The sequence below is a fragment of the Felis catus genome, chromosome C2 (genome assembly GCF_018350175.1).
Source record: "Felis catus isolate Fca126 chromosome C2, F.catus_Fca126_mat1.0, whole genome shotgun sequence".
Lineage (NCBI taxonomy): Eukaryota > Metazoa > Chordata > Mammalia > Carnivora > Felidae > Felis > Felis catus.
This window is the reverse complement of record NC_058376.1, coordinates 3,288,586-3,294,728: the sequence shown is the minus strand read 5'-3', so window position 1 is coordinate 3,294,728 and position 6,143 is coordinate 3,288,586.

Below are 6,143 nucleotides of genomic sequence, written 5' to 3'. Positions count from 1 at the left end.
GAAAGCTCCAAAGGCTAGATGGGATTCAAACCTATGGGTTGCAGGAACTAGTTAGGGAGGCAGAAAAGTTATATAACAAAAGGGAGACCCCAGAGGAAAAGGAGGCTAGGCTAGCAAAAGAGCAGGAAGCACGGGAGGAACAGAGAGATCGAAAGAGAGATAAACATCTAACCAAAATCCTGGCAGCTGTAGTGACAGAAAACAGAACAGGAAAGTCAGGGGGAACGAAGAGGCGGCCCAAGGTAGAAAAAGACCAGTGTGCCTATTGCAAAGAACGCGGGCACTGGATCAAAGACTGCCCTAAGCGCCCCAGGGACTCAAAGAAACCTGCCTCTGTGCTCACCTTAGGCGAAGAGAGCGAATAGGGATGTCAGGGCTCCGGAGCCCCCCCCCCGAGCCCCGGCTAACCCTATCTGTAGGGGGGCATCCCACCACCTTCCTGGTGGACACAGGAGCTCAACACTCGGTCTTAACCAAGGCAAACGGGCCTCTGTCCTCTCGTACCTCTTGGGTCCAAGGAGCGACAGGAAGAAAAATTCACAAATGGACTAACCGCCGTACAGTTGACTTAGGGCAAGGGACGGTGACACACTCCTTTCTGGTAGTACCCGAATGCCCATACCCCCTTCTAGGACGAGACCTCCTAACCAAGCTTGGAGCTCAGATCCACTTCTCCAAAGCGGGGGCCCAAGTGCTAAACCGGGACGGCCAGCCTATCCAAGTTTTAACTGTGTCCTTACAAGACGAACACAGACTCTTTGAAACCCCGGTCACCACTAACCTCCTCGAAGCCTGGCTGCAGGATTTTCCCCAGGCCTGGGCAGAAACGGGAGGGCTCGGTCGAGCCAAATGCCAAGTCCCAATCATAATTGACCTAAAGCCCACGGCAATGCCTGTATCTATTAGACAATATCCCATGAGCAAGGAGGCTCATATGGGCATTCAGCCACACATTACCAGATTTCTAGAGCTTGGGGTCCTGCGACCTTGCCGCTCACCCTGGAATACCCCTCTTTTGCCAGTAAAAAAACCTGGCACCCGGGATTACAGGCCCGTCCAAGATTTAAGAGAAGTCAACAAAAGGACAATGGACATCCACCCTACGGTCCCCAATCCCTATAACTTGCTCAGCACCCTGAGCCCAGACCACACTTGGTACACAGTACTAGACCTAAAAGATGCATTCTTTTGTTTACCCCTGGCCCCCCAGAGCCAGGAACTGTTTGCCTTCGAATGGAGGGACCCTGAAAAAGGAATTTCAGGCCAATTAACCTGGACCCGCTTACCCCAAGGGTTCAAAAACTCCCCCACTCTCTTTGATGAGGCTCTTCACAGGGACCTGACTGACTTCCGGACCCAACATCCAGAAGTAACTCTACTCCAATATGTGGATGACCTTCTTCTGGCCGCCCCCACAAAGGAAGCCTGCATACTAGGTACCAGACATCTGCTCCGGGAATTAGGAGAAAAAGGATACCGGGCATCCACCAAGAAGGCCCAAATTTGCCAAACCAAGGTAACCTACCTGGGGTACATACTGAGTGAGGGAAAAAGATGGCTCACCCCTGGGCGTATAGAGACTGTGGCTCGCATCCCGCCGCCCCAGAACCCCAGAGAGGTACGTGAATTCCTGGGAACTGCTGGGTTCTGTCGCTTATGGATACCCGGATTCGCTGAGCTAGCCGCCCCCCTCTATGCCCTCACGAAAGAGAGTGCACCCTTCACCTGGCAGGAAAAACATCAGTCGGCCTTTGAGGCCCTAAAAAAGGCCCTCCTCTCCGCCCCGGCTCTTGGGTTACCAGACACCTCCAAGCCCTTTATCCTCTTCCTAGACGAGAGACAAGGAATTGCCAAAGGAGTCCTAACCCAAAAATTAGGGCCCTGGAAGAGACCAGTAGCATACCTGTCCAAAAAGTTGGACCCTGTGGCAGCCGGGTGGCCCCCATGTCTTCGTATCATGGCAGCTACTGCTATGCTGGTCAAGGACTCTGCCAAATTAACCCTTGGACAGCCACTAACTGTTATCACCCCGCATGCTTTAGAGGCCATAGTGCGGCAGCCACCGGACCGATGGATAACCAACGCACGCCTAACTCACTACCAGGCCCTCCTACTGGACACGGACCGCGTCCAATTTGGACCTCCGGTTACCTTGAACCCTGCCACGTTGCTACCGGCACCGGAAGACCAACAGAGCGCACACGATTGCCGGCAAGTACTGGCTGAGACCCATGGGACACGGGAAGACCTTAAAGATCAAGAGCTCCCAGATGCGGATCACTCTTGGTATATGGACGGGAGCAGTTACATCGACTCAGGTACCCGGAGGGCGGGAGCGGCGGTAGTAGATGGCCACCACATCATATGGGCACAACCACTACCTCCTGGTACGTCTGCACAAAAGGCTGAGCTGATAGCGCTCACCAAGGCCCTAGAACTATCCGAAGGGAAAAAGGCTAACATATACACAGATAGCCGATATGCCTTTGCAACGGCTCATACACATGGGAGTATTTATGAAAGAAGGGGCCTACTAACCTCAGAAGGAAAAGAAATTAAAAACAAAGCTGAAATAATTGCATTATTAAAGGCCCTTTTTCTTCCCCGAAAAGTGGCCATAATTCATTGCCCCGGGCATCAGAAAGGACAAGACCCAATTGCAATAGGAAATAGACAGGCAGACCAAGTGGCCAGGCAAGTCGCTGTGGCGGAAACGTTGACCCTGGCCACAAAACCGGAAGAGACCAATCTTACAACCATCATACATACTTATACCCCAGAAGACCAGGAGGAAGCAAAGGCCATAGGGGCTATACAGAATCAAAACACTAAAGACTGGGAAAAAGAAGGAAAGATAGTCCTTCCCCAAAAAGAAGCCATGGCAATGATCCAACAAATGCACGCCTGGACACACTTAAGTAGTCGGAAGCTGAAGTTACTGATTGAAAAAACTGACTTCTTAATCCCTAAGGCAAGCACCCTCATAGAACAGGTAACCTCCGCCTGTAAGGTCTGTCAGCAGGTAAACGCTGGGGCTACCCGAGTGCCAGAAGGGAAACGGACTCGTGGTAACCGCCCGGGAGTCTATTGGGAAATAGACTTTACTGAAGTAAAGCCTCACTATGCGGGATATAAGTACCTACTAGTGTTTGTAGACACCTTTTCAGGATGGGTAGAAGCCTACCCCACCCGACAAGAAACGGCACACATGGTAGCCAAGAAAATTTTAGAAGAAATCTTCCCCAGATTTGGACTTCCCAAGGTGATTGGGTCAGATAACGGGCCGGCCTTCGTTTCCCAGGTAAGTCAGGGACTCGCCAGGACATTGGGGATTAATTGGAAATTACATTGTGCCTATAGACCCCAGAGCTCAGGACAGGTAGAAAGAATGAATAGAACAATAAAAGAGACCCTTACTAAATTGACCTTAGAGACTGGCTTAAAAGATTGGAGACGCCTCCTATCTCTGGCTTTGTTAAGAGCCCGAAATACGCCCAACCGTTTCGGGCTCACCCCATATGAAATCCTTTATGGAGGACCCCCCCCCCTTTGTCAACCTTGCTCAATTCCTTCTCCCCCTCCGATCCTAAGACTGACTTACAGGCCCGACTAAAAGGGCTGCAAGCGGTGCAGGCCCAAATCTGGACCCCCCTGGCCGAACTGTACCGGCCAGGACATCCACAAATTAGCCACCCATTCCAGGTAGGAGACTCCGTGTACGTCCGGCGGCACCGCTCTCAAGGATTGGAGCCTCGCTGGAAGGGACCTTACATCGTCCTGCTGACCACGCCCACCGCCATAAAGGTTGACGGGATCGCCACCTGGATTCATACATCGCACGCCAAGGCAGCCCCAAGGACCCCTGGACCGGAAACTCCTGAAACCTGGAAGCTCCACCGTTCGGAGGACCCTCTTAAGATAAGACTCTCCCGTGTCTGACTGCTAATCCACCTTGTCCCTGTACAAACCCAAAATGAAACTCCCAACAGGAATGGTCGTTTTATGTAGCCTAATAATAGTTCGGGCAGGGTTTGACGACCCCCGCAAGGCTATCGCATTAGTACAAAAACAACATGGTAAACCCTGTGAATGCAGCGGAGGGCAGGTATCTGAGGCCCCACCGAACTCCATCCAACAGGTAACTTGCCCAGGCAAGACGGCCTACTTAATGACCAACCAAAAATGGAAATGCAGAGTCACTCCAAAAAATCTCACCCCTAGCCGGGGGAGCTCCAGAACTGCCCCTGTAACACTTTCCAGGACTCGATGCACAGTTCTTGTTATACTGAATACCGGCAATGCAGGGCGAATAATAAGACATACTACACGGCCACCTTGCTTAAAACACGGTCTGGGAGCATCAACGAGATACAGATATTAGGAAACCCCAACCAGCTCCTACAGTCCCCTTGTAGGGGCTCTATAAATCAGCCCGTTTGCTGGAGTGCCACAGCCCCCATCCATATCTCTGATGGTGGAGGACCCCTAGATACTAAGAGAGTGTGGGCAGTCCAAAAAAAGGCTAGAACAAATTCATAGGGCTATGCATCCTGAACTTCAATACCACCCCTTAGCCCTGCCCAAAGTCAGAGATGACCTTAGCCTTGATGCACAGACTTTTGATATCCTGAATACCACTTTTAGGTTACTCCAGATGTCCAATTTTAGCCTTGCCCAAGATTGTTGGCTCTGTTTAAAACTAGGTACCCCTACCCCTCTTGCGATACCCACAATCCCTGGACCCACTCCCTCTTTAACCTACTCCCTAGCAGACTCCCTAGCGAATGCCTCCTGTCAGATTATACCTCCCCTCTTGGTTCAACCGATGCAGTTCTCCAACTCGTCTTGTTTATCTTCCCCTTTCATTAACGATACGGAACAAATAGACTTAGGTGCAGTCACCTTTACTAACTGCACCTCTGTAGCCAATGTCAGTAGTCCTTTATGTGCCCTAAACGGGTCAGTCTTCCTCTGTGGAAATAACATGGCGTACACCTATTTACCCCAAAACTGGACAGGGCTTTGTGTCCAAGCCTCCCTCCTCCCCGACATTGACATCATCCCGGGGGATGAGCCAGTCCCCATTCCTGCCATTGATCATTATATACGTAGACCTAAACGAGCTGTACAGTTCATCCCTTTACTAGCTGGACTGGGAATCACCGCAGCATTCACCACAGGAGCTACGGGCCTAGGTGTCTCCGTCACCCAGTATACAAAATTATCCCATCAGTTAATATCTGATATCCAAGTCTTATCCGGTACCATACAAGATTTACAAGACCAGGTAGACTCGTTAGCTGAAGTAGTTCTCCAAAATAGGAGGGGACTAGACCTACTAACGGCAGAACAAGGAGGAATTTGTTTAGCCCTACAAGAAAAATGCTGTTTTTATGCTAACAAGTCAGGAATTGTTAGAGACAAAATAAGAGCCCTACAAGAAGAATTAGAAAAACGCAGGAAGAGCCTGGCATCCAACCCTCTCTGGACCGGGCTGCAGGGCTTTCTTCCGTACCTCCTACCTCTCCTGGGGCCCCTACTCACCCTCCTACTCATACTAACCATTGGGCCATGCATTTTCAGTCGCCTCATGGCCTTCATTAATGATAGACTCAATGTTGTACATGCCATGGTGCTGGCCCAACAATACCAAGCACTCAAAGCTGAGGAAGAAGCTCAGGATTGAGCTTCCGGGACAAAAGCAGGGGGGGAATGAGAAGTCAGAACCCCCACCTTTCCCACCGCAAGACAGGTTGCTACATAAATAACCGCTTTCATTTCGCTTCTGTAAAACCGCTTACGCGCCCAACCCTAGCCGGAAAGTCCCCAGCCGCTTCGCAACCCGGGCTCCAAGTTGCATCAGCCGAAGGAAACTGCATTTCCCAAGTGTCCCCAGGACAAAATAACCCCCACCCCTAACAACCACCGAGAAGGGAGCCTACCACCAGCCTGTATGCAAATGTAGCTCAAATGGTGTAAAAGACCTGTAACCCCGCTCATCGGGGCTCTCCCGCTTTCTAACACTGGGGAGCCCTGGTGCACCAGTAAAGACTCTCTGCCGAAGTCGGAGTGCCGTGTGGTTCCTCGCGCCAAATCTCGTTCCATAGGGCCTAGGGACTTGGGTCCTAACACTTCCTGTTCAT